This window comes from Oratosquilla oratoria, chromosome 1 (assembly GCF_046742065.1).
Source record: "Oratosquilla oratoria isolate Oo_2021 chromosome 1, ASM4674206v1, whole genome shotgun sequence".
Classification (NCBI taxonomy): Eukaryota; Metazoa; Arthropoda; class Malacostraca; order Stomatopoda; family Squillidae; genus Oratosquilla; species Oratosquilla oratoria.
In genome coordinates, this window is record NC_134777.1 from 5,121,078 (window position 1) to 5,136,077 (window position 15,000).

A 15,000-nucleotide genomic window follows, 5' to 3' on the forward strand; every position below is an offset into this window, starting at 1 on the left:
AAAACATTTAAGTAGTGAAAAGATTGCTTAACATGAATATACTGGATATGAGATGACCTAGCAAAATCCATTAACGGTTGTTAAATCCTTGTCACCATCGTAGTGTTTGGGTGAGTTATTTTTGTAAGGAGGGAGAGGAATGAAATGGAATTTAATAATCGAGATGAGATTGCCACATTAATTCTTAGGGGAAACGCAATTTTTGTTTCGACACACAGAGATATGTTTTCATTTTGCCTCATTTTTGCATAACAGCAAGTGAAATATAGTGCATTTATGTCTGCAGAGAGATATTAGTCACTATAATATCACACACCCAAAGCGCTCGAGCGAACACTTTTGTAAACTGGAATTCCATATGGAAGAGAGAAGTAAACATTTTAATGTAGCTGTTTTGTCTACTTGTATAAAAGAAAGATACGTAACTCCAGCATTTCTAGACAATTGGACACAGGAAATTCAAACAAAAGGATAAGGTTCAAGAATAATATAATTGCTAGTTATATATAGATATATTGATTTCTTTATGAATGGTATCATATGAAACTTTGTATTCGTATTGAGAAACTAACATACACAATAAGCTAATATCTATCATATTCGTAGGCAGAATTTCAACATTGTAGGATACAAAAAAGGTCACTAGGATCATGTAAGAAGAACATATATAATATTATAAATATGTGAGGTTTAATATGTCAAGTAATCAACCCATTAATTGTATAATTTCCCTCAAATAAGTTTTACTGAAAGTCAGGGCAGTGGTATAATTAGACATCTCCTGTTCCTTAGCCTAGAAATTGTACATTGTCTGGGAAACGAGGGAGTAATGTTAAAATTCAGAATGAAAGAATGTCCTCAAGCAGAAGAGTAGGGTTGTATTGTCCTTTCCTCTGGTACAATCTTCATAATTACGAAAACAACTGAAAGAATATATATAAGCATAAATGTATTGTGAGTAATGAAGACAGAGGTCACATATAAATAAGATGGCATGAGGAAAAACGCAAACTTCCTAAGCTGAGCAGGTCAGATCATCGAAGTTTAAGACGATGCTGGAAGAAAGGTTTCTCGTGGAATGTGGAGGCAGGAGAATATCGCTCTGGAGTCTTTGTCTTTATGTACAGTATTTCTACGATATTCTTATAGTTCGTGTACTGAAGGTCAATTCATGCATTGTATAACTGCGCTGGACAAGAGGATGGGTATATCGCTCTGGATATTAATGTCGGGAGTCTTTGTGTTTATGTACAGTATTTCTACGATATTCTTATAGCTCGTATACTGAAGGTCAATTCATGCATTGTATAACTGCGCTGGACAAGAGGATGGGGTGTGATAATGTTGCAACAGCGCAATTGTGCAGTGTTCACTTGCCTGCAAGACGAGAGTAGTCCTGATACATTGTGATGAATTCGACTAAGCTGCAAAGTAGTGCCATTAGGTCCCACAATGTTTTTCTAACCAGGAAACATGCTGCACAAGAAACCATAATTTTTGTATACAGAACGATAGTTTCTTATACTTTCTACGAGAAATCTTCTTTTCATTCATATATACTGACGTGCTTTCTCGTGATCTACCTTAATTCACACACACATATACATATACACACACACACACACACACACACACACACACACACACACACACACACACACACACACACACTCACGCACGCACGCACACACTCACTCACACTCACACACACACACACACACACACACACACACACACACACACACACAAACACACGCACGCACATACGCACAAACACACACACACACACACACACACACACACACACACACACACACACACACACACACACACACACACACACACACACACACACACGCATACACACATGCATACACACACACACACACACACACACACATATATATATATATATATATATATATATATATATATATATACATATATATATATATATATGTATATGCGTGTGTGTGTGTGTGTGTGTATTCACTTGGTCTTTTGGTCTTTGGATCACGTGTTGGACTCGTGATCGACAGCTATTTCCCTCTTGGAAGAGAGCTCAGAGCTCGTAGGTCCGATCTATGGGTAATGCTATGACCTTGCACACACACACACCCCCAACTCCCCGCCCACGAGAGTTGGAGTAACACCCCTCAGCGCTGCGATACTGATATTATTTCAGCCCCGGGCGAGGATCGAACCCGGACCTCCGTAGTGGCAAGCCAGAGCTCTAACCACAGCGTGTGTGTGTGTGTGTGTGTGTGTGTGTGTGTGTGTGTGTGTGTGTGTGTGTGTGTGTGTGTGTGTGTGTGTTCACCTTGGTCTTTGGATCACGTGTTGGATTCGTGATCGACAGCTATTTCCCTCCCGGAAGAAAGCTCAGAGCTCGTATGACCGATCTATGGGTAATGCTATGACCTTACACACACACACCCAACTCCCCGCCCACGAGAGGCAGAGTAACGACTCGAAGAGCAGCGATACCGAAATAATTTCGGCCCTGGGCAGGATTCGAACCAGGTACTGCGAGCACCACCGTACTTTGCAGTCCAGTGCTCTACCAACCGCGCCACCGTGTGTGTGTGTGTGTGTGTGTGTGTGTGTGTGTGTGTGTGTGTGTGTGTGTGTGTGTGTGTGTGTGTGTGTGTGTGTGTGTGTGTGTGTGTGTGTGTGTGTGCGTGTGTGTGTGTGGTATTTTTCTTGGGGGCATATGTCTTGTGGGCATTTGTCCGCGCACCATACACACACACACACACACACGCACACACACACACACACACACACACACACACACACACACACACACACACACACACACACACACACACACACACACACACACGGTCGCGACAGCGCAGACTCTGAAGAAACATACAGACTCACAGAACATAAAGCCGATATCAGTCATCACCGTGACTTGGAGAAAACCACAATTTTAGTCCAAGAACTTAGAAAATAATCTACGCATAGCTTATTATAATAACACAAACAAGAGGACAGGAGATATAAAATGGGCAAAATCTACAGCCCTCAGTGAGTGGAACATCGCACCACGCACCAGACCACCTGACTAAATGTCACGCATCTTCCTCATCACATTCCTTGTCTTGTTTAATTTGTCTAATTATTATATATATTTTTTTGCAGCCACTATAATTAATTTTTCACTATCATTCCTACTATCACTGTTATATATGTTTCTGATTTTATCACTCCTGCTATGTATTATCTGTATTATTGTTCATTGTTGTTTCTCCTTATCATTAGGGGTTTTATTGTGCTGTCAATATAATTTCATTCATTACTTAGACACTACCTGTAGGAGTTAACATAGATGTTTAATATTGTTTTTCTCCTCATTTGTATTATTATTGATATTGTTAGTCATAAAATTGCCTTCATACCTCAATGATTTTCATATCAAAGATGTAGGGAAAGCTGAGCTTCATCAAGTATCATTCTACGGGGCAATGCTCTTCTCTGCATCGTCCAATATCCTACTTCGAAGAAATCCCTCTTCACTACATCATCTAGTATTTCATTACGAGGAAATTCATCTTTGCTCCATTGCTCCAAATTGAGGGGCTTTGCCATAAAGGTATCTACAAGAGTGCACATAGCACACATCAACCCGAGTCATTTCCTCATTCTACAGGCATTCATATCCTAATTCTGCCTTCGCATCTTCGAGTATCACACCTACACGGCAAGTCTTCATCTGCCAATCGCACGAGCCTACAAGACTCAAACCCCGCCAGCAGCAGCCAACGCGCGAGCCTAAAAACAAAGACTCGTTCCCATTTCTGAAAACAGCAAGACTCGTGGAACATCAAAGGAAGTCTTTCCACCTACCAGGCCAATTCGTCTTATTTATTTGAAAATTTACTCTTAATTGATTCCATATAATACGCAAGTTTTTTTTTCTTTTGCTTTTAGAGTGTATTACTATTCTATCTCTCACCAGCTCTAGCTATATAAGATTGAATATTCATGGCCGATTTATTTTACAGCCTTGATTCTCCACACCAACTCCTACATTCGGGTTAACTAATCTTCAAAGATTCATCCAAGAACCAAATTATAGATCATCTCTGGTAAGTAAATACGATTTTTGTTCTAAATATCACCTAGGAGGCAATTATTCTCTGTTTTTATTTATTCATTTATTTATGATTACATTTATTTATTTTATATTCATTTATTCATTAATCTATTTATTTATTTATTTATTTATCTACTTATTTATTTGTTTGTTTGTTTGGTGATTTATTTATTTATTCATTTTATTTTTCATGTGCTTATATATCTTATTTTATTTCTATTTTTTTTTATGAAGTTGTCCAAATCTCTTTCTGACACGACATACGGACCTTGTGTACACGCAGCCACTCTGCTTTGAATGCCAAAACATGTAGCTCCTTTTGCCAACAGCTCTTCCGATAATTCACCTGCCACACATAACGCCATGGCAACACAGAATCTTATCACCGTTGTCAAGTATGAAATCACATCACCAAGGTTTGACGGGAAGAACACTTCTGTATACAATTTCCTCTCTGAGGTTGAATCAGAAATAACACTTAGAAACATTACAGACGACAAAGGTAAAACATTCATTCTAACATCCAGAATAGACAAAAATAACACATTAGCTATTAATGTCATTCAGTCTCTTTTTTGAGGAAACCAAGTCCTATCATGGTTTCGTACCGCACTTTAAGAAATCCTTGGCCTTATTTGAGCCATTTGGATCCCTTTTCCTTTTATACTCATTGGCTATAACATATAATCATGGTCCACACTACACCAAAGAGAAAACTATAAAAAAAATTGCTTCAACATTTAAAAGCGAACTGAGAGAGAGCCTCAAACATTTTGACTTGGTCTCAGACGACAAAATTTCATTGGAACACGTAGTCTCACTCATGGCGTATTTTCGGCTACTATCCCAATTGCACCCTAACGCACTCCAGAAAACTTGTACTATCCTATTCACACCAGTTATCACATTAGTCGAATTCTCCAGGAAGTTCTCTGACACTGACAAAGTAATCACCCAGACCCAGAGCCAGTCAGTACCCATTGTACCTAACCACACAATAGCCAAGTCACTCAGTCCACACCACATAACATGAGTTCAAGACATGCATCTTGCACTCGACATTGCTCACGCTAATGGTCTCCAACAAGAACGCAACTGATTTGTACATACTGTCACAAACCAGGGCACCTTGGAAACATGTGTTACCACAGACAACCCTCACAGCCAAATCACCACTGCGATTATCACGGAACATATTTCCACACGACTGGTCGTTGCCTTGTGCTGTTAGCACGGAGATAGCACGAACCAAACTACCCAGATTACTCTCCTACAAGACATTCACGTAACACATTTCCTTTATGACTCCCAAACACCAAGATTAACTGCACATCAAAGCCAGTCACTCCATACCCCGAAGTTCCCTCACCAACCCTACCTGTACATACCCTGGATATCCCAGACATATTTTCCTATTCCTTAACAATCAATGCAATTTCTAGTAACACCAAAGTGATAATATTCCTCGACGCAAGCTCCCCAGCCAACATAATGTCAATTTGAATTTTCCATAAACTCCACACTGCAAAAAAAAAAAAAAAAAAAGTGTCACTTTTTTGGAGCCCTCGACGTCAACATTTGCGATGTAGATGGTACACCATTTCCGATCATAGGTATATTCTACATAGATATTAGCTTCAAAGATCAGTGCCCAAATATTCCAGTTACAGCCTAAGTGGCTGACATTCACGTTCTTGCTGATATCCTCATAGGTTTAAAACTGATGAAACAACATAACATAGTCATTTACCCTGCTCAAAAGTTGTATCATTTATGAAAACCATTTTCTCCCTGCATTGCCATCAGCAACTCCTTATAACGCAAATTAGACTTACGTGGCCGAGCATGCACAGGCAGATCATGACCCCTCGTGAGTTGCTTGTATTCGCTCCCTTCAAATTCACTCCGCTTCGTTACACGAAGAAGCACCAGCTGCTTGTAAAAATTCTTCCACCACCTTCATTCAACAGAGTTCCCAGTGCACAATCACTCCAAACCCTCCCCAGTACTCTACCTCTTCCACTTTACTGACAGCTGTGGACATGTATTCCAAAAGCAAGAGACGCATTAACTCCTCTTGTTTGTCCAAATCAGCTAAACTCAAGAGTAAACGCCCATTATACATAATTGTTTTTTCATCAGTTGAGGACAATTTCTTGCCCCTCATTGAGGAATTCAACGTCACATCCACCCCAGTCTCAGAAGTGTTATCTACATTCAAACACACTGATCAACCCAAAGACACTGTTCTTTCGTGAATATACAAAGATATACCTACGAGTTTTTTTAGCCCCGGACACCGATTTACCCTGAATGCCAGAATCTTGCCGTACCAATGGCATCTCCTTCCTTTCAGCCATTACCTCAACGTCAAAGGTCATAATTGCATTTTTATTACCAATGATACTAATGCACCCCTCCATCTCACAGTTGGTAGAAATATGTGTGATTTTGAATTATATCCTTCACGCACCAAATATATGGATGACAATTCTCTACTTCTCCAGTTTGTACCAAAACTTTCGACGTGTTCATGGCACAGGAATCCACTGATACATCACATTTCAGCCCCTTAGATTTCCCTGACGCACAAGCCAATATGATTGCACGTTGCAACAAGTTCAGACAAACTTTTGCCACTCCAGGTAAACCCCTTGGAGTTACTAACCTATTTAGGATCACATACCCCTTCGTGAGAATTCCAAACCGCGTTACATTCCGTCCTACAGAAAGCCAGTTGCTAAACGCATGATTGTAGATAGCCTTACCCAAGACATGCTTGCTCAAGACATCTTTGAACCACCAAGCAGTGAATGGACTTTCTCTATGTTACCCCCAAACACTATGGTTCCCTCCGCTCAATAGTAGAATTCAGGAAATTATATAAGTTAACTATACTAGATAAATACCCCATCCCTGTATCACAAGACCTCTTACACTCTGTCGGTGTAATGCTGTGACCTTACACGCACACACACACCTAACTCCCCGCCCACGAGAATTGAAGTAACGACTCGTAACCCAGCAATACTAAAATTATATATGTCTTGGGCGGGATTTGAGCCTGGACCGCTGTAGTGGCGGCCGGGAATTCTACCACTCCACCATCACGTCGTGTGTGTATGTGTGTGTGCGTGTGTGTGTGTGTGTGTGTGTGTGTGTGTGTGTGTGTGTGTGTGTGTGTGTGTGTGTGTGTGTGTGTGTGTGTGTGTGCTTGTGTTTGTGTGTGAAAGGGTATGGGAATGTGTATATGGAGGATTCATTGTCTGTTCTTTTCTGCAATGAAAATGTAAACAGTGAAAGAAAGACTTACCCGGGTCGGGACTACTGACAGCGATGTGGATGAAGAAGCAGAGTACAAGACTTGCCAGGTCCATGGTGGAGTGCTGGTCTTTAGGCACTACCAATCCTTTCCACTTTTCACCCAACTTCTCAAGCTCTTGGGACACACTTTCGGCTTTTGCGCTTTATATCGTAGTTTTTGCAATTTCTTCATCGTTTCGCTGGCGCATCTTTTCATAGGAAACTCCAAGATACTAAACTATTGCAAGTCTTAAGTGTTTGATTTTCCTCACTACATAGAAAATATACATAGAGTAGTTCACATTATTTTCTTGCTCTTCAGTAAAGTCTTCTGTCTGTATCTGCTGTGCACGATTTTTTCCACAACCTTCTTTTGTAAGAGAAATTTGTTATCCTTTTGCAGTTGCTTAGTTGATGTACTCTTCATATCACTCTAGCTAAACACTTTTTCTTGGTTAGTCTCTCCATCATATCTCTGTAGAAGATTGTGTGGTTATTAAAATAAAATTGAGTAGTATTTATTCTTTTCATCATTGTTCTGCTGTTTTTAGCACTGAATTGCACGGTCCACTCATTTTCAGAATGATAGTTGATTTTCAACACTAATTCACTGTAAAAAAATAACCTTCTCTTGTAATTACTTCCGCATATCAAAATTCACGTGAATACGAACGTAAAAAAAAGACACTTTCACTGTACAAAATATCGAATATTTTATCTGATTTTTTTTATTCTTTTATTTTATGTTATCCTGCAAGAAAACAAACCAAGTTAGACATGCACATGTAACATGTTACGCTTTGTATAAACACGTTAGTTCTATTTGAAAATAGTTTCTATCATCCAACTGTATGTAGGCCATTTTATTAACACGAACATACACACATACACAAACACATACACACACACACACACACACACACACACACACACACACACACACACACACACACACACACACACACACACACACACACACACACACACACACACACACACACACACACACACACACACACACACACACATATATATATATATATATATATATATATATACACAAACACAAACACATATACATATGTATAAATATATATATATGTATATATATATATATGTATATACATATATATATATATATATATATATGTATGTGTGTGTATATATAGATATATGTATACATATAAACTTCTAAGTAACCAATTTTTGGTTATATGATATGACCAATTTATAAGAATATTAAAAAATGTACTGATTTATTTATTACTTCAAAAGAAATAGTGCATCATACTTTTAGGGAAATAGGTATTCATATATGGGTATACTCGTATCTGTTTGTCTTTAACATACTATATACACTTTTCAGATTTGGTGGAATTATTGTTTGAATAGTAGAAATCTAAATTAAGAAAAAAAATCTGGCGTTGTTTTACTTTTTGACCTCATTATGCATACGTAATTTCCCACAAGGGACATTCTATAATCATTACATAGGACTAAACCGCAAGCTAGGTTCAACTTTCAAAAGGCAAATTGGGCCAGTTTTACAGACGACCTAGACTCCAGAGTGAGAATAATTGAACCAACACCACAGGGTTATGAGAATTTCCAGGCTTTCGCAAGAGACGTGGCTAAGAAACATATTCCTCGTGAATGCAGGCAAAATTTCATCTCATGCCTCGACAACACCATCAAAGGCCTCTATGACCAATATGTCCAGCTGTTTGGCGAAGACCCCTTTGCTGATAGGATAATTGAAGTACGCGACCAACTTCTTGATTCCATCAGTAAAGTACGGAAAGAACACTTGCACTAGACAACCTCTGAATTTAACATGATCCATAGCAGCAAAGAAGCATGGGAAACTATTAGAAAGCTAAACTCAGATACTCAACCTCAATAGAAAAGGGCTTCCGTGAAAACAAACCAAGTGGTAAGATAATTGCTGCTTAGTAATAAGCCAAAACACAGACAGCATGGCCATAGGAAAAGATTAAATGAGAAACCTAATGGACGGCACTAATGATACCATTTTTTTCATTCACTTTAGATGAGCTAAGAAAAACAATGACACACTACAAGGTCGGTAAAGCATATGGCCTAGACGTTATTGCTGCCAAAATGATTAAACATTTGGTGGACAGACACTAGCATGTTTGCTGGCACTGTACAACAGCTGTGCCACAAGCTTTCAAATTCCAAAGATCTGGAGGAAAGCCAGAGGTGCTGTGCTCCTTAATCCAGGCAAAGACCTATATCAAACAACTAGATACCGACCAATCTTCCTCCTATGTATCTTCTACAAGGCCTAAGAGTGTCTTTTTCTCTCTCTCGTGTATTTTCTTAGCATTGGTTGACTTTTGGCTTACATAATATTACTGTACTGTAGGTTTTCTGTTGGTGTACAAATTACTCCCTCAGTTTTTAAGATAGAGATACCTTTCTTTGCATTTACACTATGAGTGTGCCACAACAGGTTTTAGGCAAAAAATACCTCACACCAGCAGCCTCCAGGTAGGACAGAAATAGCTTATACTGTGAGTCTGTCTGTTTGTTCACAAATGACTCCATTTTTAGTATACATTCCAAAGGGATACTAGAATATATACAGAGTATGCTTCCTTATTTGCAAAGTACTTTTAGTATTAGCTAGAAATTGCTTCGTTAATGTAACCCACCGTTGATGTTGTTTTTCGTTATGTTTATTTTGCAGAAAGTGCAAAATGTTGTCGCTGATATCCATCTGTTTTCCGAAAGGCTATGCTTTTGTTTAGTTAATGAAGCTAGGGCAAAGGAGGCAAGTACACAGCTTCCGCCCCTTTTGAAATGCAGTAATATGTAAACTTGCATCTTCCCCTTGTCTGCTGTCGTAAATTATTGAGCTTTGGTATACAGGGATGTATTGAAGAAGTAAATAAAGACCAACATTGGGAAAAGGGGATAAATTGACCTAGAGGGAAGGAGTCTAAAGGTGTTTACTTTTCATGCGTAGCCAATTGGTCTTTTTATTTGTCTGTTCTAATTGGTTGTTTGTACATTTGATTACTTCATTATTAGCAGATTTACTTAATTTCTGCATCTTTTATATCTATACAACTAGAGGATTCTCGTTGCATATTGTCCATTTTTTATCTATTGGATTCGTGGCAAGGGGCCAATAGAAGTGTGAGAGCGTGCGTGTGCGGGAGAGACTAATATTACTCACAAGGCTGTTTTTTTTTTAATATATATACTAAATGGTACTCCCTTACTCTCCGTCTAGGGTATTGACTGCATGTTATTCAATAATAAAAAAGATATGTCTAGGGGCATGCAGCTGATACTTTAGGATGTATATTGGGCACCCCTACAGACAAGAGCCACTCGCCATTTTGTGTTAGAGGAGATATCTACTCACAGAGAAATTATGCTACTTTAATGTACTGTATCTGTCCTCTGTTATGCTGTCCCCTACTCGTAATACTTTTCAGTATCACTTCTTCGAATGTACATTTCCATTTTTGCCTATCCCTGAGGTATGGGAGGAAAGAATACTGCCACCGAGTTTTCTTACTCAGACCGTAAAAGGTGAATAAGACGGTACGGATGGTGGGATTAGGCGTCCTGTTATCCGTAGCCCTAAGGGGTAAATTCCTACAAGAAGTCAAGGCATAACAGGGTCTGGGAAGGAGTTTTCCGATCAAAACCCTAATTTTTTGGGGTCTTTTAATAAGTGTGGGTGTGGTACAGATGAGAATAAAAGAGAAGAGATAGGTATTATGTTTGTTAGAAGGAAGATGGATGTGTTGGCATTAAGTGAAACTAAGTTGAAATGGAGGGGTTAGCTTGATTTTAGGACTATAATGGTGAGGGTGTCAGGAGTGAGGAGAGGATAAAGGAGGGAAGAGGTAACAGTATTAATAAGCGTAAAGATAGGTATGTATGTGGTAGGTTGGAAGGAATATTTTTAAAGGCTAATATGAATGAAGGTGAAACTGTGAAGGGAGATGTGGGTTTTTGTAAGTGGACATGGGCCTGGTAGTGAAAAGAGTGTAGAGGAAATGGAGACGCTTTTGATAGATTTAAATGAGTGCATAGCAAGTTTTGGGAGAAATGTCAATGTAGTGGTATTGAGAGATCTCAATAGGAGGAGTAATTGAGAAGTGTGGAGCGCCGTGTAAAAATTGTAGCGGAGAGCTGATAGAGAATATGTGTTTATAAAGTTGATGATAGCTAACACAGGGTTTAGGGAAAAGCTAAGTATAAGTACACACGTGAGAGGGTGGTTGATAAAGCATTAATGGACTATGTAGTGCTATCCAGGAGAAAAGTAGGAAGAGTTTGGGATGACCATGTTCTTAGGGGAGAGACTGGGGGAATATCAGATAATTTTTTGGTGGAAGGTAAGTTGAGACTGGATGATAGTGGGAGAAAGAGGAAAGGGACAGAAGGTAAGGAGGTGCTTACAGTAAACTGTTTAAATGAGAGGGAAAAGGAGCAGAACCTCAAGGGAAACTGAGAGAAGTGTGAGAGGTGGTGTTGGATAGAGTAGAGGTAGGAGTGAAGGATATAGAGATATTTTAAAGAGGGAGTAATACATACATACATACATACATACATACATACATATACCAAGGCTTTTTCCCCCTTACAAGGGGGGTAGCCAAAAAGAAAAAGGCATAAAATAATTCCCACCCACTCCATCCCTGAAAACACTCCCCACCCCTCCACCCTCCCTCTTATCTTAGCACCTCCTGAATGACGGGTCATCCCTGCACCTTGTCCACTGCCCTGGGTCAGAAGCAGTGTCGCAAGACACAGCACATCCACAGCAAGGCCACTTCATTAAATCGGCGACCCCCCCTCTCCGTCCCCCCATTGCATAAAATGAGAGGACGGGGAGAAATCCCTTCGGGCTGCGTCAAATTTTGCTCACACATGCTACCTCACCCCCCATCCACCCGCCCATTCCACCTCATGCAATCACAACATCATCCATATACAACCATTCTCCATTCACCCCTGTCTTCTGTCCTCTCCCGTTCTTCCTCAACAGACACTCCCCTCTTCCCCAAAGCCCCCTTCACTCCATCCATACACCTCATCCTAGGACGTCCCCTCATGTTCACTCCCTCCACATCTGCCTTCCATACCTCTTTTACTAGTCTTTCTTCACTCATTCTTTCCATGTGTCCAAACCATCCTAATATTCTTTCATCAACCCTATCTCCCAGCTCCTTTTCCACCCCTGTTCTCCTCCTCACCTCCTCATTTCTTACTCTATCTAGCCTAGTAACCCCCATCATACTTCTCAGACACCTCATCTCAAACACATTCAAACTCCTCTCTTCTTCTCTTATGTTCCATGTTTCTGCCCCATACAGTGCTGTTGGCAGGATCACTTCTTCATACAGTCTTCCTCTTAGCATCCATTCCCAAAAGTCTATTCCTCATTACACTCTTTAATCCACCAAGGCATTTACTCGCTTCTCTCAATCTACATTCTACCTCCACTTTCACTCCACCTTTCCCTGCCACATTTGCACCCAAGTATCTAAAACTATCCTCTTCCTCCAAGTATCTAAAAATATCCACTTCCTCCAGTCGAGGGAGTAATAAGGTGTGAAAAGACGGTGTGTGGAACAAGAAGAACCGGAGGAAATAGAAGGAATGGTAGTGAGTGGTATGATGATAAAATGAGGAAGGTTGTAGAAGAGTAGAATCGAGCATTCACGGATTGGTTGCAAAGTAGGACAAGAGAAACATATGAGAGGTACAAAGGATAAAAAAAAGAGTACTTTTCTTTAGCGAGTTTTTATCTTCAGTGTTGCCCGCAAATGATAGGATCTGAAAGTTCTGTCGCCCTCTCTCATTCTTTTATGATAATGAAATTTAAAAATCTCCTATTGATCTTGACAGTAATTGCGTATACTGTTTCATGTCCTCCCTCCCTGTATTTCTTCGCTTTGATATGAAGCAATTTCCATGTCACTTCCATGCCTAGTGTGAGTTATTAACAGATCTGCTCAAGTAATTCTATGTTTTACCTTCTAATAACTCCGTATAGATTTACATATATATTTTTATATTACTTATATATTTTATATATAAATGAATACATCTATATAGTTTTCAGTTTTTTTCATTCCATTTGTAGCGGCTCCGTTTGTGTACTGATTTGTGTCTGTAAAAGTTTTTTATTATCACTAAGTTATCGAGAATTCCTCTATTTCTTCACTCGGTAACTTAAATTATTCCATTTGTCTCACCTTTCATTGTAATGACTTCTGCATTTTAGTTCGTTTCAATGCTGCTGGTAACCTACTGTGTAGATATCTTTTTCTTGTTTCATTCTTCCCTGTTACGGAGCATTAGATTCTATTATCATCTTTTCTATATTGTTGAAGCGTATGGTGAATCGGTATTTTCTTTTATCACAGGGGCATGTTTAACATCTCGCCTCATATAATTCCCCTAATACCCATGGCCAGCAAAATTCTAAATATCTAAACCACCCTTTGTGGACATTTCGCCCACGGACGTTTGGGCCAGCATTCTCATCTTTTCCCAGTGGTCAATCCCCCCCTCCTTCTCCTCCTTCTCTCCTCCTCCTCCTCCTCCTCTTCCTTCCCCCCCCCTTTTTTTCTCTCCCCGTTCCCTCCTTTCCCCTTCTCTAATCTTAGACATTTGTATCTCAACTTGTACTTGAAAAAGCTGTAATAAGCAAAACGTCGTACAAATAAAGGCTCCGTCCTCATATGGTGTTTAACTCATCAATTTTCTCTTATCTATAATCTCTTCGTCCACTATATGAACTCCCATTTCTGGGGGTGCAATTACAGCCAATCATTGCATTTTGTCTTTTCTACCGCTGACAACCATGTAGAAACCCAAATTTACTGTACTTTAATTCCCTTTCAGTCTTTTTCTACATAGATCCAGTAGGTCCAATTTTCTTTCCTTCATAATTGTGACAATTTCCTCCTCTATTTTTAATGGTTAAGAATTTTATGGTCCGGATCCTTCAGAGACATTATTTTCTTTTACCAATTCAGCAAAAGATCTACTCCATCTCCACGTGGAGCTACCCAGGAACTCCTAAGAAGACCGGCGTGTCTTTGGCAGGAGAGATGGGCTGTCCTAGCAAGATTACTTCTGATTTAGAAACACAAGGACATCCTTGGAACACACGATGTTATGATTTCATTATGACATTGATATGTATATATATATATATATATATATATATATATATATATATACATATATATATATATATATATATATATATACATATATATGAAGTAATGTAACACATTCTTAAACTAAAACAAACACCCACTGTGTTGGATAAGAAGAGATGAAGTAGATGATATCCATATATTTCGATCACAGACTGTGATCCACTATCTATCTACCTAATTATCTATCTATCTATCTATCTATCTATCTATATATATATATATATATATATATATATATATATATATATATATGTGTGTGTGTGTGTGTGTGTGTGTGTGTGTGTGTGTGTGTGTGTGTGTGTGTGTGTGTGTGTGTGTGTTTATATATATATATATATATATATATATATATATATATGCAAAGAAATC

The 15,000-nt window shown here is 39.1% G+C and overlaps 1 long non-coding RNA gene across 2 annotated transcripts in view; it reads right to left on the reverse strand.

The window, feature by feature from the left end:
* The window catches only part of LOC143030152 (uncharacterized), a 132,526-nt gene that overhangs the window by 40,658 nt on the left and 76,868 nt on the right, over window positions 1-15,000 (reverse strand). The window contains exon 2 of one of the 2 annotated variants that reach the window (XR_012966901.1): window positions 7,419-8,159. This is a non-coding gene — a long non-coding RNA (uncharacterized LOC143030152). The remainder of the gene's footprint in view (window positions 1-7,418; window positions 8,160-15,000) is intronic. The other variant, XR_012966902.1, reaches the window with a different exon arrangement.